Raw genomic sequence first — 24,095 nt, forward strand, 5'->3', positions numbered from 1 at the left:
TAACCAGGAATGAATGTAGGTGGCAAGAACATAAATAACGAGTGAATTGATCTCGGTGCAAGAAACAACATGGAGCAGCTGAATTTTGGATGACTTCAAAGAACAAAGACGTTAGAATGTAGGAGGCCAGGAACGTGTGTGTGGGATTAGTGGAGTCTAGATGAAACAAAGAAATAAATGTGAGCTGCACCAGATGTATTAAGGCATGTTACAACGAATCAGCAAACTGATTCAGTTTTGGACAGTTATCAAGTCATAGAGATGCAGAGCACAGAAACAGACCCTTCAGTCCAACCCATCCATGCCAACCAGATATCCCAAACCAATCTAATCCCACCTGCCAGCACCCAGCCCATATCCCTCCAAATCCTTCCTATTCATGTACCCATCCAAATGACTTTCAAATGTGTAATTGTACTAGCCTCCACCACTTCCTCTGGTAGCTCATTCCATACACGTACCACCCTCTGCATGAAAAGTTGCCCCTTAGGTCTCTTTTACAACTTTCCCCTTTCACCCTAAACCTATGCCCTCTAGTTCTGGACTCCCCCATGCCAGGGACAAGACTTTGTCTATTTATGCTATCCATGCCCGTCATGATTTTATAAACCTCTATAAGGTCACCCCTCCACCTCCATTGCTCCAGGGAAAACAGCCCCAGCCTGTTCCTCTCCTATAGCTCAAATTCTTCAACCCTGGCAACATCCTTGTAAATTTTTTCTGAACCCTTTCAAGTTTCACAACATCTTTCCGATAGGAAAGAGACCAGAATTCAAGCAATATTCAAACAGTGGTCTAACCAATGTCCTTACAGCCGAAACATGACCTCCCAACTCCTGTACTCGATACTCTGACCAATAAAGGAAGACATGCCAAACGCCCTCTTCCCTATCCTGTCTACCTGCGACTCCACTTTCAAGGAGCTATGAACCTGCATGCCAAGGTCTCTTTGTTCAGACACACTCCCTAGGACCTTACCATTAAGTGTATAATTTCCCAAAATGGAGCACCTCACATTTATCTAAATTAAACTCCATCTGCCACTTCTCAGCCCATTGGCCCATTTGATCAAGATCCCATTGTAATCTGAGGTAATCTTCTTCGTTGTCCACTACACCTCCAATTTTAGTGTCATCTGCAAACTTACTAACTATACCTCTTATGCTCACATCCAAATCATTTACATAACTGACGAAAAGTGGATGGCTGGAATTGGTAGCTAGGGAACAGTTTATAATGGAGATGAAAAGCAATGTCTGGGCGTTGTGATCTACTGTTATGTTTGTTTTCTTGTACCGGATATCAGATAAGTACTGTGATTTTTTTCAAATTATTTCATAGTATGAGGGCAGCATTGGCAAGGACATCATTTTATTGTCCATCTAGTTGCCCAAAGTCAACTATGTTGCTGTGGACTTGAAATCACTATTGGAAGAATCAGATAAGGATAGCAGATTTCCTTCCCTAAATAACGTTAATGAACCAAATTGATTTTGTTTTTTCAACACTCAACAGTGGGTTTTTTTTAAATTCCAGACTTTTTATTGAATTCAAATTTAATGATCTTCCAAGGTGGGATTCAAACAGATGTCCTAGAGAATTCGCCTGGGTTATATTTATTAGTCTAGTGACATTACCACCGTACCACTACCTCCCCACCTAGGTAACTTAGCAACAGCAAAGGAGTTAAAAGTGCATCATACAAGCGGTTTAATGGGAATAAGATCGAGGAAGCAAGATGTGGATCCCAATGATAAAATTAGCTTTTATGACAGTTGCGGGTTGCCAACTGGATAGTGAGGGGGAAGGAACAGAAACAGCTGACCAGCTATAGTTTCAAATCTTTGGTTCAATTAAATCCATAAGTTTCTTACACATTTTTGGAGGAGACTAGAGAAAAGTCAGATACGAAGTTGGTTTGCAGTAAAGAAGCTGGTGGTTATTTTTGCATTCCCAGAGAATCCTGAAATAAGGAACCTTAAACTCACTATGCTCTAGCAACAGCTGTCCAATTTTTAGTGTGTCTCTCAGCATGTAGTCTGGAACTGGAATGAGTCAGTCTGCAACAGTCAACAACAATCTGCACTGGAAAATCAGCAATTTTCAGGCAAACCGATGGCTCTCTTTCAATGATAAAAATCTCGCAACACCAGATTATAGTCCAACAGGTTTATTTGGAAGCACTAGCTTTCAGAGTGCTGCTCCTTCACAGCTACCTGGTGAACCAACACTGGCACCTCCACTCATGGCTCTTTCGACGAGTTAGTGGTCTTCAGGTCTAGTTAATAATCAAATCAGTCTCTTGTGCTCTATAGGCTGTTCCCTGGGACATTCATATGTCTACAGAGACGCTTAGGATAAACCATGCCAAAATCATTGCATCTCTCTCCAGACCTCCTTCACAAAGACAGAAAAGCAGCATGTGACAGTACTGTAGCCATCTCGAGGGCAGCGTACAGTGGCACAGAGTTAGAGTGGCATGAAAAATCTGACAAGTAATGCCCTTCTCACCATCAGCTTGGTTGGGAAGTTCTGGCAACGAGACATCTCATTCAAATGTCTTCAACAGTCTGCTCAGGGAACAATCCAATAGGATTGACCTTTCCCTGCAGGGCCCCAAGGATGTAATGTTCTGACCACTGCCTGATGGACTTGTGGTCCATATTTACAGAAAGGACAGGTGATACGGTATGGTCCAACTAGATGGTGTGTTCCATGGAAAACTTGGCCCGACCCATCCATCACAATGCAGGGTCACACAGAATCTCAGCACATAGTGGCACTTGGCTTTTGCATATTGAGGGTTGATACAGCTGCATACAAAGGGGGCCATCAGGATGAAAATAATGTTTAGTGCATCCTTTCCCTCTTTATCCAGTGTTTTGTACATGTTGTCCCTGCAGACACAATCCATCTTTGACCTCAAGATAAATTAGATGGTGGCTCAGGCCAGGGCACCCAACATCTGATAAAGAAGGAGTAGCACTCCCATTGCCCAGTTTCTGCTTCAACGTGTCAATACGCTCCTCCCAATTTTCAGCTGCCACTCTAAACCAGCCGTTGTCAGTAATCTGATCGGATGGTGAAGGGGATAAAGGATCAGTCACAGTCCAAGTCCCAAATAACATGGCCTCCCTCATCTCTTGGCTCTCCAGGCCAGTTCAAACAGATGTTCAAGAGTCTGCACACTGACAGCAGATCCAAGCAGAAGACCATGGCATTGTCCACTTACAAGCTGGCTTTGAACTGCAGGCCTCAACTGTCTGGGATAGTCAACCTGTTTAGACCTACATCCTCCTGACCAGCTATGCAACATAAATAAATAAGGAGAAAAAGGGTAACAATGTTTGACTCCAGATTTGATCAAGAAGCTTTTAAATTCTCAACCATTGATTGAAATTACACAACTGACATTTATGTACAGCAAATGCAATTGTGGATTCTCTCCCCAAAGCCCATTTTGTTCCTCATATAGGAGAGATATTTCCTGTTAATGGTGTCTCCTGGTCCAAGCTGGTGTTCACCTTACATTCTGCACATGGGCGATTGTAGCAGAGCAATGCAAGGTTCTCCTCCCTGGTAAGTGCAGATCTGTTTAGGATGAATCAAGACCCCAGAGCAGACCTGACCTGTTTGATGACGACCTTCAATAAAATTTTGCAACTTTGATTCAGCAGTCAGAACGGTTACCAATTGCTAATTTCCTCTCCATCTCCTGCTTGTAGATAATGGTGATGATGCTTTCCCTCATGGATTTGGTCACGCTGCCAGTCAGAAATAGTCTCTCATACACCTTGATGGTCCACAAAGTCAAATACAACTCTACTGATAAGCTGTCGCTTCCAGGAGTTATACTTCTTGAAAGACTCATGGGCCTCAGTCAGCTCTTCCAGACTCTCCCATGTACAAGAATTCCATAATAGAGGACAGGATGACAAACCATGTTGGTTGTGGGCTTCCAGTCATATTGTTTGGCATAAAAGGGTTTGCTGATTCTCCAATAATCAGATTAAGATGAAGATCTATCCTCTTCCTTCAGGCTGCTGAATACAGCGTTCTTTCTATGCACCTGTTTTAAAAAATTCTCAAGGTCAGGTTCGTAGGAGAGTAGTCTGACACAGAACAAACGACCAAGAGGCGAGACTGCTAGAATATGGGCATTTTATTCCCCGCAGTGTCGCACAACGGGTCTGGCTTATACTCACTCTACATGTTACAAAAACTGGGAGCCGTCAGTTCTCGTAGAGCGGTTGCCAACAACCCACGCTCGGCGGTTAAACGTAACCCCGGAGCAGACTCACCGAACTGGAGACTTTTCCAGCTGATATACTCCCTTCCAGATATAAACATTCATGTGAACAGCAGAGCAAGGCTAAAAAACACATTCCATTCTGGTTACATACAGATAAGAAGATTCACACGGGACTAAGCAACACCTCCATTCCGGTTAGATTCACACATGTATTGGGACATAATTTTTAACCGTTTCACCACATTCCACTGCTTGGAATTTTACACCACAGCACCTTCTGGAACAAGGAATGCAAGCATGTCTCATCCGGCTCCATGTAGTGGACCTTTGACCAGACACATTGGAGGCTTCCAAAGGGAAAAAATTAGGTTTGCTGGCTACTCACTTGTTGGAGATCCTCTTTGCTATTGACATTCTCTCCTCCCCCCCAATTAATTGCAGCATGATGTTTCTAGTCATAACAATTCTACCAGTTTCTTTTGACTTCCAAGCACCTTTAAGGATGATGAGTCTCTTGATGTTTGCTTTAATTCCTTTCTATCAATGCATTAGAGATTCAAAAGAGGGTTTTTTCACAGTTCAGCCTTTGTAATTCCTTTTTGAATTTGTTTTCAGAGGTCAACAACTTCACGTTCAGTATCTAGAAGAGTAACAGGAATATGTGGTCCTCCTAGTTGGCCAGTAGACAATGGTCAGAGATCACCAGCTTGATGTCAGTGGTTCTGACTGTATTCTATTTGGGGCACAAATAGAAGTCTGTCCTGAAGCAGATAGATCATCTGGCCTAACCAGGCACTCTATATGCAGTATTGCTGAAGACATTGCGCAGCCTATATTTTTTTAAACTCTTTCCATCAGGTGCCTGGATGTGGCACCCAGTTTGCCATCAGCTGTCAGATTGTTCAGTGCATTGATGATAGAGTCGAGAGTGGGGTGCTGGAAAAGCACAGGTCAGGCTGCATCAGAGGAGCAGGAAAATCAATGTTTTGGGCATAAGCCCTTCATCAGGAATGATTTGCATTGATGATATAGTTGAAATCACCAGCACCAAACAGTCCTGCTGTTCCACTCTGATCCTCAACGTATTGCTGCTCCCGGCTATCTGGAATTGGGCTATATTGGGGTTTTATTGTTGTACTAGCATCCCAGATGAGGTTTTCCTCAGACCCCTCACCATTTCTAGTGTATGTTATCAGAGGTCCTTATTTCCTTTCCCTTCTTAGCTATTTGGCACTTTTGTGAAATGGAGACATTTTAAAATCAGCCAAGAGGGCAGCACAGTGGCTCAGTGGTTAGCACTGCTGCCTCACAGCACCTGGGTCCCAGGTTCGATTCCAGCCTCAGATGTGGAGTTTGCACATTCTCCCAGTGTCTGCGTGGGTTTCCTCCGGGTGCTCCGGTTTCTTCCCACAGTCTACAGATGTGCAGGTCAGGTGAATTGGACATGCTAAATTGTCCATTAGTCAGAGGGGGGGGTGGGTTACTTTTCAGAGGGTCGATGTGGACTGGTTGGGCCAAAGGGCCTGTTTCCACACTGTAGGGAATCTAATCTAATCTAAAAAAATTAACTGTGGCATCTCCATGCTCACCTTTGTCCAACTAACCCTATTTGCATGCTGTATAAGTTTGCATTTCTTTTTTAAGTGTGCGTTCTTGTGTCCTAATCCTGATGAATGCAAGTCAAAAGAACTTCAATTTCATGCCCCATTTTAGCAGTGTTCAGCAGGGTCAAACTTAATGTTAGTTTAACATTTGACCTGATTTGACTTGGAATTTTAAGAACTGTGACGGATACTGAAAAAGTAGTTAGCAGTTCAAAGAAAGTACTTGCTACTGGTCTTGAACAGTCAACTTGTTGTGGGGGATTAGCTGTGTAGAAAAAGCCAATTGAAACTTGGGATGCCTCAAAAAGGCACATGAAAGTAAACAGGAAGTGCTGACACAGGGTGTCTGCAAAGGGAGTGTGTCAAAGATTAAATGCTGATAATTTGGTGTAGAAAGGCAAAAAGATTTCAGTTTCTGCCTCCAAAATTTATAGTGGCTCATGTCACAGTTAAGTATTGTTTGGGGATGAATCCAATACTCTACCAATATCTCATGGCTTGCTGTAGTCATTTGACTTCTACCGCAAGGCATTGACTGGAGAGAGCCATCTTGAAACTAATTCAGTATAGGAGGCACTTCAGACAACACTGTATTGGGACTTAACTCATAATATGGTTGGAATGAAGCTGAGATTAACTAAAGAGCTGCACAGAAGCAGAACTACTGACAGATGCACAGTAATCTTGGATCTGTTGTAGCTTCTACTGAAAGACACTAAAAAGCAATGCAAGCCCACAAGGAATTGACTCAAGTCTGAGGAAGACAAAAATGTGAGCAATGAAATCAAGGACCACATCAGTCAGTGCAGTGCTTCCAATGAACCAAGCTAAACAAGTTAAAGAGCTGTGGATGACATGTGAAATCTGAGACTGACCATGGATGAAGCTGGAAGGAGACCTCCTCACACTTGAGAGAACTAAATTATCTTGTTGCAATAAAACATCATTCAGACCACTGGAGCTGGACCAACTGACTACCACTGCGATTGCAGAATTCTGAAAGTACTACACTTCCAAGCATTATTGCATTCCTCTCACTGTGATAACTGATAATGGCCCCGAGAAATGGAGAATTTACCTGCTTTATAAAGGATTGGAAAATTCAACCATCCCCAGCCAAATGGAAAGATTGCAGTGTCAGTTAAAAATACTCAAGGAATCAAAACAATTCCAGATCATATGCATACAACGGAATCCTCAAATGGAGAAATACACCACCGAATGATATCCACCAGGAAGTAGTCCTGTACATAGTAACAGGAGTAGGCCATTCAGCCCTGCCAGCCTACTGTGCCATTCACTGAAATCATGGGTGACTTGGGGCCAAACTTCATATAGTTGCCCTGGGCCCATATTCTTTGATATTCTAGCTTAATAACAATTGATCTCAGATTTAAATTTAAAATTGAACTAGCATCAAACACTAATTGAAGAATTTCGGCGCTGGGTCCACTGCTTTTCGTCTTTTATATAAATGATTTTGCTGTGAACATAGGAGGTGTAGTGGACAGCGAAGAAGGCTATCTTAGAGAACAAGGGATCTGGATCAGATGGGCCAATGGACTGAGGAGTGGCGGATGGAGTTTAATTTAGATAAATGAGGGGTGCTACATTTTGGAAAGGCAAATCAGTGCAGGACCTATACACTTCCAGCATCTGCAGTCATTGTTTTTATCTATACACTTAAAAGTAAGGTCCTGAGAAAAAAAAGAGACCTTGGAGTGAGAGTTCATAGTTGCTTGAAAATGGAGTCACAGGTAGATAGGATAGTGAAGAAGGCATTTAGTATGGTTTCCTTTATTGATCAGTGCATTGAGTATAGCAGTTGGGAGATCATGTGGTGGCTGTACAGAACATTAATTATGCTACTTTTGGAATATTGTGTGCAATTCTGGTCTCCCTCCCATAGGAAAGATGTTGTGAAACTTGGAAAGGTTCAGAAAATATTCACAAGGATGTTGCCAGAGCTATAGGGAGAGGCTGAATAGGCTGGGTCTATTTTCCCTGGAGCGTAGGATTCTGAGGGGTGACCTTAGAGGGGTTTATAAAATCATGAGGGGCATGGATAGTGTAAACAGATAAGGTTTTTTCCCTGGGGTGGGTAAGTCCAGAACTAAAGGGTATAGGTTTAGGGTGAGAGGGAAAAAATTAAAAAGGATTTAAGAGGCAATTTTTTCATGTAGAGAGTAGTGCAAATAAGGAATGAGCTGCCAGAGGAAGTATAAGAAGCTAGTACAATTACAACATTTAAAATTAATCTGGATGGTATATGAGTTGGAATGGTTTAAGAGGGATATGGGCCAAGTACTGGCAAATGGGACTAAATTAGGTTAGGATATCTGGTCAGCATGGACTAATTGGATCGAAGGGTCTGTTTCCATGTTGTACATCTCTCGGACTCTAATTCTGTCCTTAACCTCCACTTGAAGGTTATCTAAGATTACAAAGGCATCTTGATTAATTGGGACAATGGGCTGAGGAGTGGCAGATGGAGTTTAATTTGGATAAATGCAAGGTATTGCATTTTGGTAAAACAAGGGCAGCACTTAATGGTAGGGCCCGGATAGTGTTGTCGAACAGAGAGAACTAGGGATTCAGGGACATAGTTCCTACATAGTTCTTTCTAAGTTGCATCACAGATAGACAGGCTGGTTAAGAAGGCAATCAGCACGCTTGCCTTCATTGCTCAGATCACTGTATAGGAGTTTAGACCTAATGTTGGGGTTGGACAGGACATTGATGAGGCTACTTTTGGAGTACTGTGTACAGTTCTGGTTGCCCTCTTATAGGAAGGATATTATTCAATTGGAGAGGGTTCAGAAAAGATTTACTAGGATGTTGCTGGGACTGGAGGGATCGAGTTCAAGAAAGGGCTGGATAGGCTGAAAATTTTTCCAACTTGAGTGTAGGAGATTGAGGGGTGATCTTAGGCATTTATAATGTCACGAGAGGCATAGCAAAGGTGAATAGCAAAGGTATTTTCCTGAGGGTGGGGGGAGTTCAAAGCTAGGGGACAAATTGTTAAGGTGAAAGGAGAAAAATTCAAAAATGACTTGGAGTAATTTTTTCACAAGGAGGGAGGTTCGTATGTGGAATGGACTGTGAGAGAAAGTGGTAGGTTCAGGTACAGTTAAAACATTTAGAAGGCATTTGGATAAGTAAGTGAATAGGAAAGGTTTAGAGGTATATGGGCCAAATGCAGGCATATCAGACTAGTTTAGTTTGGGAAACCTGGTTGGCATGGAGAAGTTGGACCGAAGGGTCCGTTTCCATGCTGTATGACTATGATACTATGCTTTATAACAATTTCTGCTGGACACCACTAGTCACATCCTGCAAATTTGAGTACTTACCCGCGATTCCAACTCTGTTTCCTGCCAGTCAATCAATTTCCTATCCATACCAGTAATTTGCCCCCTGATCTGTGGGCTTCCACCATAGCTAACAAGCTCAGAGAGACTTTATCAAAAACTTCCTGGAAGTCCAAATAAACAACCTCCAGCAACTTATCTCTATCAACGACTTTTTTCATCTCTTCAAAAAACTGAGGTTTGTCAGCTATGACCTACTCTTCAAGAACCCATATTGACTCTCCCTGACTAACTGATATTTTGAGGTGACCAGTCACCCTATCCTTGATTATAGGTTCCATAAAATTTCAAAGATGATATGCTAACTGCTCTGTAATTCCCCAGTTTTACAATGTCACCCTTCCTACAGAGTGGAGTAACATGAGTAGGGAACTGTGATAGATTATGGTTAGAAGATCACATTACCGATGTCCTATTTCTTTTAACACCGGAGGATGGAAACAATCAGTTTCTGGGAATTTGTCATCCTCAGTTCCATTAATTTCTCCATTATTGATTCTTTTATAGAATCAGGTTTCCCAAACTAAACTATTCTGACATACCCGCGTTTGGCCCATATACATCTAAACCTTTCTATGAATATGAATTTACTTTATTCTTAAAATATCTTTATATACATAGTCACAAAAGCAGTTTGATTCTATACATGAGCACATTAAGAAAACAAACATTGGAACTCGTCTGTATCCAGCAAACAAACCAAAGGCATCTCTTACTTGTACAATATTATATTTACATATACACGAGGCGCAGGGGGTTATTGATGAATTATTTATGCTAATTTCATTGAGACCTGCTCTTCTGCTAATTTCTTTGAGACTTCCAGCTATCCTTTCTGCTTTGAATACTGAGGCAAAATAATTATTCAGCATGACTTTGTCACACCACACAAACTACTCTTTCAATAACAGACATGGATGACAAAATCAAGTTGATATGGCAGAAAGCCAAATTTTCTTTTTGGCATTACTATCAAACATTGGCTCGACAATACTCAAATATGGCAATCAGGGTAGAAATCTCCAACAATCTTAAGAGTCAATTCAAGTGGCAATTTGGGACCTGCATAGCATAGTTTTCATCTCAATTGGACAAAGTAGAAATTGTACACAGCCATTGTAGCTGCAGGCACATGTGCACAACTGGACCTGTGTTCCTCAAATCAGGACAACCAATCAGGAATTGGTGAACTTATCTGCAAGGACACAGTTCCGTTATCAGAGAATGACATTCCCCAGAGAAGGATCACCCAGATGAACAGCCAGTGACAACACACAGGCCTGCCTGTATGATTTAAAGACTGTGTGTAATGCAAAAGCAGAAACTGAAAAGAATAATGAACAGCCAATGCATGTGAAAAATGGACCGTTAGTGATAGAAAAGCATTACTGCTCTAATGAAATTCTTGGCTTTCTATAGTCATGCGACTGCTGTGAACCACTAATGGGGAGGTCATGCAGCCAGTTCAATAAGGGACACAGTACAGACAACATGGAACAGGATTGAACAAAATAATGTAATTACATTAAAGACTACAAACTACATTATATTAAAGCGAGCAGGATTCCTGAAGAAGGGCTTATGCCTGAAACGTCGATTCTCTTGCTCCTTGGATGCTGCCTGACCTGCTGCACTTTTCCAGCAACACATTTTTCAGCTCTGATCTCCAGCATCTGCAGTCCTCACTTTCTCCTATGTTATATTAAATCAAACACTAATTTAAATAAAACAAGATTGTATAGTGGTGGCAGTGAAGATGGTATGTTGCAATAGCAGCATGTGGAAATTTAGAGTGAAATGCAACCCCAGGTAATCAAATCTGCAAATATTTGTGTTTTGAGGAAAGTCAGTGCACAATTACCAAGTCTGAAGTCTGCAATGCAGACAATATATATGGCAGAGAGCAGGAGAATGTAAATGAACATTACGAAGTAATAGCATTCAATTGGCTTCAAAATATTTGTATCACAATCTTTTATGAATATTATATCAACTGAATGAAGTGGTCAAGTGGATTGCTTTGTCCTGCGAGTGTCATCTTTGAGTATTGCAGAATTGCATTTAACCAGACAATGGGAAAATATCCTCTCAAACATCTGAATTGTGCCTTGTAAAGATGTTTTGGGGAGGTCTAATAAGTCACATGTGACAAATATTATGGCTACAAGAAGAATCTATGTAGCTACTGAAAACCAACTCAATAAATGACCCATCCCTCTCACTTCTGATGACGATGGGGGGAAATTCAATGATTGTAAAGCCAATGAATTTCAGAGAGAAATAATTAGGTTTTCTTTATTGACAATGCCATTTGTCGCTTAACAGTCCAAACTTGGATGCCATCCATCTTGTTGCACACAGAAATGGGTTGTTTAATTAACTCAGGAACTACAAATTGAACTGAACACCCTGCAATCATTTCTAATCCATGGGAAGCAGGTCATTGATGAGGCGTTTGAAGATGGCTGTGAACAGTATGCTACCTTGAGGAATCTCTGCAGTGATGATCTGAGACATGATTGCAGGACAGTTTTCCTCTTTTGCCGGGCATGATTCTAACCTCTACCTCTCATTGAGCTCTTTTTTTAAAAAAAAAGACAGATCCTTGGTACTACCATATACAGCTGAAAGCAGACTAGAATAGGTTTTCAAAGTTTAGTCAAACCTACTCTAACTTCAGAATGCAGAGACTTCCCTACCCTAATTTTGTTCTTCAAATTAGTCAGATTTTGAAGGCTTCTCGTGCAAATGATTTTCAATCAACCACCACCTGTGACTTATTGTTTACATCACACAGGTAATAACTGAAGTGAACCATACAAGAAAAGCAGACAGGTAGAAACAGGTTCCAATTGAGGATTACCAGTGGATGTCAAGAGTGTGGTGCTGGGAAAGCACAGCAGGTTAGGCAGCATCAAAGGAGTAATCGATTCTCCTGCTGTTTGGATATTGCCTGACCTGCTGTGCTTTTCCAGCCCCACAGTCTCAACTCTGATCTCCAGCATCTGCAGTCCTCACTTTCTCCTAGTTGATTACCAGTGGATCCAATATTAGCAGAGCACTTCAAGAATGTTACAAAGCAATGCTGCCAAATCTAATGTCTCTTTCCAATACTTGACCTATACCAGGAATCCATGAACAAATTTAACTTTCCAATCCCTTGCTCTCTGCTCCATCATGACAGAAGACCAAAAGGACCTCTGCCCCAAATCCAGAGCTGCCATATCTGCCAAAGTGAGGTACCAAAACACAGCACTGCTAACCATCAAATACTTACTTCTAACTTGGATAGCTTACTGTGTATCAATTGTATATTTGAGAGAAAACAATAAAAAGCTACTTGCTCAAGTCTTCACCAAAACCAAATACTTTTCAAAATTAATTTCCCAGTGCACCTGCAAGAATTGTTAACTAACACAAGAAAATTGACTTAAATGGCTACTGTGAACCCATATGACTTAATACTTCATCTTCCAATTACTTTGAGTAATGCCATAGGGATTGACAAGCAAATAATTACATTAGTGGCACAGATGAGATAGACTTTGTAATTTCCCTATGAACTAACTTTAATTGCAAGAATACCATGTGATAAACACCAGTTTATTTGTTGACCTTGAAAAAACAAAGCAAGGATTATTTCTCAAGAAACCAAAGCATCATTTTGTTTATTTCCTCCTAAGGCATTTTATTCTAGCTAGTCGGTATTAACCTACTCAAACCATCACTTAAGCTCTAGAGCTTGTCATTCAAGCAAAACACTCACTTGAAAAAAAACTTGCATTGGAGAAAACAATATAGTGCCTTTGTCACAGTTAAATGTCCCAAGGCACTTAGCTAGAGTATTCAAAGTAGACAAACGGGAGACAGGAAGAATATATCAAGCAAGAAAGCATCCGTAGGTGGAAAAGTCAATGTTTCGGATATAACTTCTTTAGGGAGAATTATACCCAAAACATGGACTTCTCCGTCTCCTGATGCTGCCTGCCTTGCTTTGTTCTTCCAGCCTCCCATTTGTCTACTTTGGATTCCAGCATCTGCAGTTTTTTTGTCTCTTAACTCAAGAGTATTCAGACAAATCTTGGCACCAAGCCACATAAAAGGAGGAATTAAGATAGGTGGCAAAACACTTCAAAGAATTATATTTTGCGTAGGATCTTGAAAAGGCAGCAGAGGATATAAATTGGGGGTCTTACCAGCTAAAAGCAAAGACCCGATGGTGAAAGGACAAAGATCTGGGATGCTCATCATTAGAACTAAAGGACCATAGCGATCTTGGGAGGTTATGGGACATCAGTTATAGGAAGGGCCAAAGCCACAGTGGAAAGGGGAGATGTAGTTAGAAGTTTTAAATTTGAGGCATTGATGGTCAGAATCCGGTTCTACTCATCTTCTAGTACAGGAACAATGAGTGAAAATGTCATGAGCAGGTCAAAATATGATCAGAGTTGTGGATGAATTGAGGTTTATGTAAGCAGCTTTTGCTGGAAGCACTGTTCTTTGCAACAAAGTTAGAAGATCAAGAAAGAGCTACAGAACATTTTAGTCAATGAAAATCTGGAGAAACTTCATTTCAGATGTTTATCAGGGAACAATCTAGAATTGCTCATAATTAACAATGTCTCTGTCAACTTAAACCAGAAATTGCAGTTCATAAGACCTAACGTTTTACACCATATATTGCTGATATACACAAATTTAAAGGGAATTATGTATAAAACTATGTAAACAGTTAATGTTTTTTAGTGAGCATACAAATATGCAACTTGGGAGGTAATATCCATTTGGCTGTCAGATTTGCATCGGACAGTGGCCACAACTCTCCATTCCCACTACCCCCAGTAGCTATCAACTCCCTTTTGGTTAATTGTGTTCCTAAGTACAAGTGAATAAAAACACTAAAAAGTTATCATTTGGATCATAATTTCATAAGTAGCATTCAAGATTTACACAGAGCTTCAGGAGGCCACAGTTGAGAACATGTTGTGTAATTTTGGGTAAACACTTTTGGATTTTATAATATACACAATAGCTTCATTGGACAAATTCTAGGAATGGGAAATCGTAGTTGATGATTAAAGACAATTTCTTTTTGGACAGCAAAGAATGAGAGAGATTTTTAGAGGCTATTACATAAAGGGTAGTGTTGGATTGAAATAGGAAGGTGAAAATACAAACTTGCTACAAGTGGGGTTGTAGTTGGAAGATCGTCCTTGAGAAGGACCTGCAGGTAATTCCACTAAGAGGATGGCTAAACAGCCAAGTAGTTAGCATAAATCAGACCAACATTTCCAAAGCTCCCTCTTCGAAATTGACTTAGGTTAAGTTTCCTATTCAAAGGGAAGTGACCATGAAACGATTAATGATTAACAATCATTAATCTAAGTGGTTTATATCCTTTAAGAAAGGAAATCTGCTATCCTAGTCTGGCCTAAATGATTCCAAACACAGAGCAATGTGGGTGACTCTTTATTCTCTGCAAACAACTCAGTTCATGAGTAATTGGGAATGGGCAACAAATGCTGGTTTTGCCAGGAATGCTCACACCTCATTAAAATAAAAAAAAACAGCTCCCTCACCCACCACAAGCATTCCATGATTTCTTCTGGATTCCAGAAGGAGTAATTCACAATTCTCCTTTTTCTCACCCCAAATTTAACAATTAAATCAAATGACAAAATTATCTTCACGGCTCAGTCATTTTTATACATTCCAAAAGCTACAATTAGTGGTCAACTATTACATGCAATTATAGTCCTAAAGATGTACAGCACGGAAGCAGACTCTTCAGTCCAACTCGTCCACTCCGACCAGATATTCTAAATTAATCTAGACCTATTTGCCAGTACTTGGCCCATATCCCTCTAAACCCTTCCTATTGACACACAACATTTACAAGGCGTCTGGATGGGTAATTGTACCAGCTTCCACCACTTTCTCTGGCAGCTCATTCCATACACGCATCTCCCTTTGCATGAAAATGTTGCCCCTTAGGTCCCTTTTAAATCTTTTCCCTCTCACCCTAAACCTATGCCCTCTAGTTCTGGACTCCTCCATCCCAAGGAAAAGACCATGAATATTTACCGTATCCACACCCCTCATGATTATAAAAAACCTCTAAAGTCACCCCTCAGCCTCCAACACTCCAGGGAAAACAGCCCCAGCCTATTCAGCCTCTCCCTATAGCTCAACCCGCTGACCCTGGCAACATTCTTGTAAATCTTTTCTAAACCCTTTCACAACATCCTTCCTATAGGAGGGAGACCAGAATTGCACACAATATTCCAAAAGCGTCCAAAACAATGTCCTGTACAGCCGCAACCTGATCTCCCAACTCCTATACTCAATGCTCTTACCAATAAAGGAAAACATACTAAACGCCTTCTTCACTATCCTATCTACTGGAGATTCCACTTTTAAGGAGCTATGAAGCTGCATTCCATTGCGCCTACCATTTCAAAATTATAAGGCAAGCATATAAATGCTCAGTGTTTGTCAGGATGCATCAGCTTCATTCTCTCAGAACAAGTGCCAATGCTGCTTCGAGTCATGGGTGAAATCTTCTGAGGGTCGTACCAAGTGCTATGACAGAAACATCTCAGCTCAAATGTTGCCAATCAACTGCACAGAATACAAGTAGTACTAATTGAATAGCAGACAAGGTCCAGGTTGATTGAACATAGAAGTCTGGCCACTCATATCAATGGATGACAAACTCTGTTTCTAATTTTCAAATAGGCCAGATGATTGCAAGGCGCGCTCTGTGCAATGGGAGGGACCGCATTCCAAGTTTATCCAAACGATATGAAAATAAACAGGAGGAAAAAACTTTTTTTAAAAAAAGGGGCTTTTCAAAGTTAAATTTCAAACATAATCCATCAAATTTTAAATCTTGCCCAGCAGCATGTGCTCGGAAGGAATAGAACTGAAACCAATGTATTCTTTAGTTTCTCAGCATCCAAAAAAACACTGGTGGCTCCAGTGACTTTGTCGATCTCAACTAGGTTCAGATCTTTTTTCAAAAAAGTTAAATTGCTTGATTAAGAAAATGAAAAATAATCTGCCAGTCAGGCAATAAATGTAGAGACAGAATGGAGTTGATGTTTCAGGTTGATTATCTTTTGACTGAAATGGAAAATATTCACTGGAAAAAATTAACACGTTTTAATTAAAGTAGAGGCTGGGAAAGTGACCAGGGAAACAGGAGAAAGGACAAACAGTAAATACAATAGAGTGGAAAGCAAAATATAATGGCAGTAAGAAATCAAACTATTTACAGTTTTTCCACATCCGACCATCAATACAACCATGATCAATATCTGTCCAAACAAGGAAACAACGCTCATCATCTGAAATTGTTAAAAATGGCTAATCAAAGGTCTGTCCCTCAGATTTAATTGGAAGAGTGTAGGTCAAGGGTAGAAATGTCAGTGTGAGTGTAGGACTAGAAACTAAAATAAACAACTAGAAGTCCTGGGTCACACTTGTAGACTGAAAAGTAATGTGAAGCATAGTAATCTCCCAGTTTGTTGTTATTGTTTTCTCCTCTATGCAGTGGAAAACAGATTATAAACAGTAAAGTTTATTGTATTCTTAAGTTCAAAGTACTGTGCATTAGTGATTGGGGACTCCATAGTTAGGGGGACAGATAGGAGGTTATGTGGAAATGAGAGAGACAGACTCATGGTTGGTGTGTTGTCTCCCACGTGCCAGGTTCGTGATGTCTCGGATTGTGTTTTCAGGATCCTCAAGTGGGAGGTGGAGCAGCCTCAAGACGTGATCCATATAGGCACCAACCAACATAGTTGAGAAAAGAGATGGGGATTTACAGCAGACATTCAGGGAGCTAGGGTGGAAGCTGAGAGCTAGAACAAACAGTTATCTCTGGTTTGTTACCCATGATTCTCCTGTTCCTTGGATGCTGCCTGACCTGCTGCGCTTTTCCAGCAACACATTTTCAGCTGATCTCCAGCATCTGCAGCCCTCACTTTCTCCTAGAAGGTTTTAACCTACTGTGAATCCTCTTACAAGGATGCCTTCCTTGAAGAAGCTCTCTTCCTCCCTCTACAAGGCCTGAAGAAGGGCTTATGCCCGAAACGTCGATTCTCCTGTTCCTTGGATGCTGCCTGACCTGCTGCGCTTTTCCAGCAACACATTTTCAGCTCATGCCACATGCTAGCAAAGTGAGGAATGGGGGGAGAGAGAGAGAGAGAGAGGAGTTGAACACGTGGCTACAGGGATGGTGCGAGAGGAAGGGATTTGGATACTTGGATAATTGGGGCTCATTCTGGTGTAGGTGGGACCTCTAGAAACAGGATGATCGACACGTGAACCAGAGGGGTACCGATATCCTGGGGAGTAAATTTGCTAATGCTCTTCAGGAGGATTTAAACTAATTCAGCAGAGGTTTGGGAACCAAAATTGTAGATCCAGTGTCCAGGAGATTGAGAGTAGTGAGGTCAGAAATAAGGTTTCAAGGTTGCAAGAGTTCACTGTCAGGCCAGAAGGTGGTTTGAAGTGTGGCTTCTTCAATGCCAGGAGTATCTGGGAATAAGGTGGGTGAACTTGCAGCACGGGTTGATATCTGGGACTTCGATGTTGTGGCCATTTTGGAGACATGGATAGAGCAGGGAAAGGAATGGTTGTTGCAGGTACGGGGGTTTAGATGTTTCGGTAAGAACAGGGAAGGTGGTAAAAGAGAGGGAAGTGTGGCATTGTTGGTCAGGGACATATTATAGCGGCAGAAAGGACATTTGAGGACATACTACTGAGGTAGTATGGGCCGAGGTTAGAAACAGGGAATTTTCTATAGGCCTTTGAATCGGTCCAGAGATGTAGAGGAAAGGAAAGCAAAGATGATTCCGGATAGGAACGATAGTAATAGGGTAGCTGTTGTGGGGGCTTTAACTTTCCAAATATTGACTGGAAGTACTATAGTTCAGGTAATTTAGAGGGTCGATTTCTGTCGAATACGTGCAGGAGGGTTTCCTGACGCAGTATGTAGACAAGCCAACAAGGGAAGAGGCCACATTGGATTTGGTACTGGTTAATGAACCAGGCCAGGTGTTTAGAGGTAGGTGAGCATTTTGGTGATAGTGACCACAATTCGGTTACGTTTACTTTAGCAACGGAAAGGGATAGGTATATACCGTAGGACAAGAGTTATAGCTGGAAGAAAGGCAATTATGATGCAATTAGGCAAGAGTTAGGATGCATAGGATGGGGAAAGAAACTGAAGAGGATGAGCACAATTGAAATGTGGAGTTTATTCAAGGAACAGCTACTGCATGTCCTTGATAAGTATGTACCTGTCAGGCAGGGAGGAAGTGGTCAAGTGAGGGAACTTTGGTTTACTAAAGAAGTTGAATCTCATGTCAAAATGAAGGAGGCGGCTTATGTAAGGATGAGATGTGAAGGCTCATCCTTACATAAGAACGCTTGAGAATTACAAGTTAGCCAGGAGAGACCTAAAGAGAGAGTTAAAAGGAGCCAGGAGGGGACGCGAGAAGTCCTTGGCAGCTAGGATCAAGGAAAACCCTAAAGCTTTCTATAGGTATGTCAGGAATAAAAGAATGACTAGAGTAAGATTATGGCCGATCAAGGACAGTAGTGGGATGTTGTGTGTGGAGTCAGGAGGAGATAGGAGAAGTGCTAAATGAATATTTTTCATCAATATTCACACTGGAAAAAGACGTTTTTGTCAAGGAGAATACGGAGATACAGGCTACTAGACTAGGTGGGATTGAGCTTCACAAGGAGGGGTTGTTAGCAATTCTGGAAAGTGTGAAAATAAATGAGTCCCCTCGGCCGAATGGGATTTATCCTAGAATTCTCTGGGAAGCCAGGGAGGAGATTGCAGAGCCTTTGGCTTTGATCTTTACGTCGTCATTGTCTACCGAATAGTGCCTCAAGACTGGAGGATAGCAAATGTTGCCCCCTTGTTCAAAAAGGGGAGTAGAGACAACCCTGATAATTATAGACTGGTGAGCTTTACTTCGAATGTGGGTAAAGTGTTAAAGGGTTTTGAGAGATAGGATTTATTATCGTCTAGAAAGGAAGTTGATTAGGGATAGTCAACACGGTTTTGTAAAAGGTAGGTCATGTCTCACAAACCTTACAGAGTTCTTTGAGGAGGTGAAATAGGTGGAGGAGGTTAAAGCGGTTGATGTGGTGTAAATGGATTTCAGTAAGACATTTGAGAAAGTTCCACAGTAGGCTATTGCACAAAATATCGGAGGCCTGGGATTGAGGGTAATTTGGATCAGATATTGGCTAGCTGAAAGAAGACAGAGGGTGGTGATTGATGGGAGATGTTCATCCTGGAGTTCAATTACTAGTGGTGTACCGAAAGGATCTGTATTGAGGCCACTGCTGTTTGTCATTTTTATAAATGACCTGGATGAGGGTATAGAAGGATGGGTTAGTAAATTTGCAGATGTCACTAAGGAGTTGTTGATAGTGCTGGAGGATATTGCAGGTTACAGAGACACAGATAAGCTGCAGAGCTGGGCTGAGAGGTGGCAAATGGAGTTTAATGCGGAAAAGTGTGAGGTGATTCATTTTGGAAGGAATAACAGGAATAAGAGAGTACTGGGCTAATGGTAAGATTCTTGGTAGCATAGATGAGCAGAGAGATCTTAGCATCCATGTGCATAGAACATAGAACACTACAGCCCTCGATGTGCCCTGTGAAAATAATCTGATGCCCATCTAAATCACACCATTCCATTATTATCCAGATGTCCGTCCAATGCCCATTTAAATGCCCTTAACTTCAGCAAGTCTACTACTGTTGCAGACAGGCTGTTCCATGCCCCCACTACTGAGTGAAGAAACCCCCCCTAATATCTGTCCTATGTCTGTCACCCCTCAATTTAAAGCTATGTTCCCTCATGTAAGCCTTCACCATCCGAGGAAAAAAGCTCTCACTGTCGACTCTATTTAACCCTCTGATTATCTTATACGTATCAATTAAATCACCTCCAAACCTTCCTCTCTCCAACGAGAGGAGCCTCAGTTCCCTCAGCCTTTCCTTGTAAGGTCTTCCTTCCATGCCAGGCAACATCCTAGTAAAACTCCTCTGAACCCTTTCCAAAGCTTCCACATCCTTCCTAAAACGTGGTGACCAGAACTACACGCAATACTCCGGATGGGGCCTTACCATTGTCTTGTACAGCTGAAGCATGATCTCGTGGCTCCGAAACTCAATCCCCCTACCAATAAACGCCAACACACACCATATGCCTTCTTAACAACCCTATCATCCTGGGTGGCAACTTTCAGGGATTTCTGCACCAGGACAGAGATCTCTGTTCATTTACACTGTCAAGAATTTTACCATTAGCCCAGTACTCTGCATTCCTGTTACTTCTACCAAAGTGAACTATCTTACACTTTCCCACATTAAACTCCATTTGCCACTTCTCAGACCAGCTCTGCATCTCATCTATGTCCCTCTGTAATCCACAACATCCTTTGGCACTATCCACAACTCTGCCTACCTTATTGTCATCCACAAATTTATTAAACCCATCCTTCTACACCCTTATCCAGATCATTGATAAAAATGACAAACAGAAGTGGCCCCAAAACAGATCCTTGTGGCACACCACTGGTAACTGAAATCCCTGGGTGATAGGGTTGTTAAGAAGGTATATTGTGTATTGGCTTTTACTGGATTGAGTATCAGAGCCATGAGGTCATGTTACAGCTGCACAAAACTCTGGTTCGGCCACACTTAGAGTATCGCATGCAGTTTTGGTCACCATTATAAGAATATGGAAACTTTGGAAAGGGTTCAGAGATTTACTCAGATGTTGCCTGATTTGGAGAGAAGGTCTTATGAGAAAAAGCTGAGGGACTTGAGGCTATTTTTGTTAGAGAGAAGAAGGTTGAGAAGTGAGACAAAAGATAATCAGAGGGTTAGATAGGTGGACAGTGAGAGCCTTTTTCTTTGGATGGTGAGGACTAGCATGAGGGGACATAGCTTTAAATTAAGGGGTGATAGATATAGGACAGATGTCAGAGATAGTTTCTTTACTCAGAGGAGTAGAGGCGTGGAATGCTCTCTGTCTGTAAAAGTAGTAGACTCGCCAACTTTAACGGCATTTAAATGGTCACTGGATAGACATATGGATGAAAATGGAATAGTTTGGGTTGGATGGGCTTCAGATTATTTCACAGGTCGGTGCAACATCGAGGGCTGAAGGGCCTATAATGCACTGTAATGTTCTATGTTCTATATCAATCACCATGCCACTGGGAAGAAGTTCAATTGGTGCAAAGGAAGCTGGTGAAAGCACAAGGATTGAATCCCCTGCACTTGTACAAGAACGTGCTGTAGGAAGAACGTGTGTTGAAACAAAGCAAGAATCAGCATCTTCAGAACACTAAGGGAGAAAGAGAGAGAAAGGCGTTTGGCAATGACAGAAATGGAGAAGGATGATGCCTTGAAGTGAAAGGTGAGGGCAATCTGCTATTTGGTGAACCCTCTGCTATTTGATAGGAAATGCAAAAATGTCAGAAATAAGACAAACACAATCATAGGCCTGTCAAACAGAGGAGTGTTGCTTTGTTGAAGGAAAAAGACATCTCAAAAGCACCAACGCAGAGGCAGTTGCGATGGAAACAAAGAAACTGAGAGAATAAAATAAAGTGCAATAAAGGGGCTTCAATAGATTAATACTAGCTATTAGTTGGTATCTTGATGTTTGGGAATAAGCTCAAAGTCAAGGAAGAAAGGGGGCTTTAATGGTGACCAGTAGAAGATGAAGGGGAGGTTGAGAGTGGAAAAATGAAATATTTCAGTGGTGGGAAATAGCAAGAAACTGCATCAATGTACTTAAAATAAAAGAATAAGGAAATGACCCAATAGACCATGAACAAAGAATGTGCATATGACCTTCAAAAAGGCAAAGCCAGAATCCAGATCCTTTCCAATCCTGAAACCTATCATTTGAAAGAAGTGAAGGGAATTAAAGATGTTTTTCAATGCAACAAGAATTTCTATCGTTGTCACACTCATTTCCACATTACATCTTGCCCTTATGCTCTGAACCAGCTTATGAGTTGAAATTTTTTTATTTTTAGCATTTCTATTGATCTTTCATTCAGATATTTGATCTATTTATGCCATTATGAGATGCATTGTGTTACTGACAGTATGGGTTCAATTTCTATTTCAGCTGAGGTCACCATGAAGATGCCTCCCTTATCAACCTCTCCCCTTGCCTGAGATGTGGTGATCCTCAGGTTAAATTCACCACCAATCATCTCTCTGTAGTGACAGCAGTCTTATGATTTTCTGGGTCAATGGCGACTTTACTTTTATAGCTTCAATAAATGATCAGACGTAACAATATTCATTTAAAACACCCCAGCATTATAAACTCACACAGTGGAAGTGGTTTACCAATGAAAGGCTTATGTCCCAAAATGTTGACTCTTCTGTTCCTCGGATGCTGTCTGGCCTGCTGTGTTTTTCCAGTGCAATCCTTTTTAATTCTGACTTTCCAGCATCTGCAGTCCTCACTTTCTCCTAGCACCATACATATAGTAAATCTCTGACCATATATTGTCTGAAAGCAAACATTCTGGGGTACTTTTATTCCACAAACAGAAAGAGGTATTTGCTGATTTTGAACTCTACTCCCATCTTCTCTCCAAAATTCACGATCCACTAAAGGCATGTCTAGCTGATTTGGCGCACGTATACTGTAGAATTCCAAACATCTTGTCCGATTTTCACATGCAACATGGAAGTCTGCCAGAATCGTGAGACTTCAAGGCCAACCTGGACATTCATTTCAGTAAATCCGACAGAGAGACTGGAATAGGCATTCTTGACGAGCCTTATCAACAAAATGCCCATCATTCTTACTTGACAAAATCAAATTCCTATCCACTGAATCTGCCACTCAGCCTGACCAGATAACTGTAGTGGAAAGCGGCTTTAAAGAAAAAAAAGCATTTGCTCAGTATGCGTAAGAGCTACGGGTTTTTCAGCGAGATATGTACAATCGGGTTTATCCTCAGAGCTCACTAACTCCATTATGCACACAAAACTCAAGATACAAATTCCCTTACTCTCTTCTGGCCCTACACAACACCAATCAGCCAAATCACTGGGTGAATTGCTACCACCAGTGCTCAACAAGTTGATTTCTTCACATCTACAAAGGCCAAATGGAAACTGTATATAAATTGCAATGCAGTTCCAATATGTTTATTTGACACTGTGAGCCTAAGCAACAACATACCACTCAAGGAAGCCATAGACATCTACTCTGCAGTAACATACGACAATCTACATCCACTACCATTATGAGAATCATTCATTGATCTTGTGAACTATTCATATATTCATTGATCTTATGAACTAAGCCATTCTCACAATTGAGATCAATGATATCATATATGCCCAAGTAGTTGGTGTTGTCATTAGGATCCCAGCCAAGCCCAACCCCTGCAAACATTATTTTGTTGGATTTTGTAGAAAATGTGTCTTTGATGGAATAACGTGTAACCTACCACTTACATATTTCCGATATGCAGATGTTAATTTTGCTGGATTTCAACCTGCAGCTACATGTCAAATTTGCCTGCATGTCTTAATGGACTCATCCTACACTTAAAATGGGTCAGTCAAATAAGCTCCCATTCCTCAATATCTTTGTTGAGAAATCAGCTGGGGGTTCTCAAATGCTTTCTGCTGCAAGTCTACCTTCATTGGACAGTATATGGTGGGAATCCTTTACTTCCGTGTTCTAGAAGATTCACCGTATTGGCAACCTTGTAAGGCCCCAACAATTTGTTCACTGTCCAAACTCGATGCCGACATAGACTGGCTTTGATATGGCCTGTTGGATA

At 41.3% G+C, this 24,095-nt stretch overlaps 1 protein-coding gene across 1 annotated transcript in view; it reads right to left on the reverse strand.

The window, feature by feature from the left end:
• pgbd5 (piggyBac transposable element derived 5) overlaps nucleotides 1-24,095 on the reverse strand; it is a 75,619-nt gene that overhangs the window by 17,339 nt on the left and 34,185 nt on the right. The window lies entirely within an intron of this gene.

This window comes from Chiloscyllium plagiosum, unplaced genomic scaffold (assembly GCF_037043375.1).
Source record: "Chiloscyllium plagiosum isolate Xiang-an unplaced genomic scaffold, Cpla_swu_hap1 HiC_scaffold_3, whole genome shotgun sequence".
NCBI lineage: Eukaryota > Metazoa > Chordata > Chondrichthyes > Orectolobiformes > Hemiscylliidae > Chiloscyllium > Chiloscyllium plagiosum.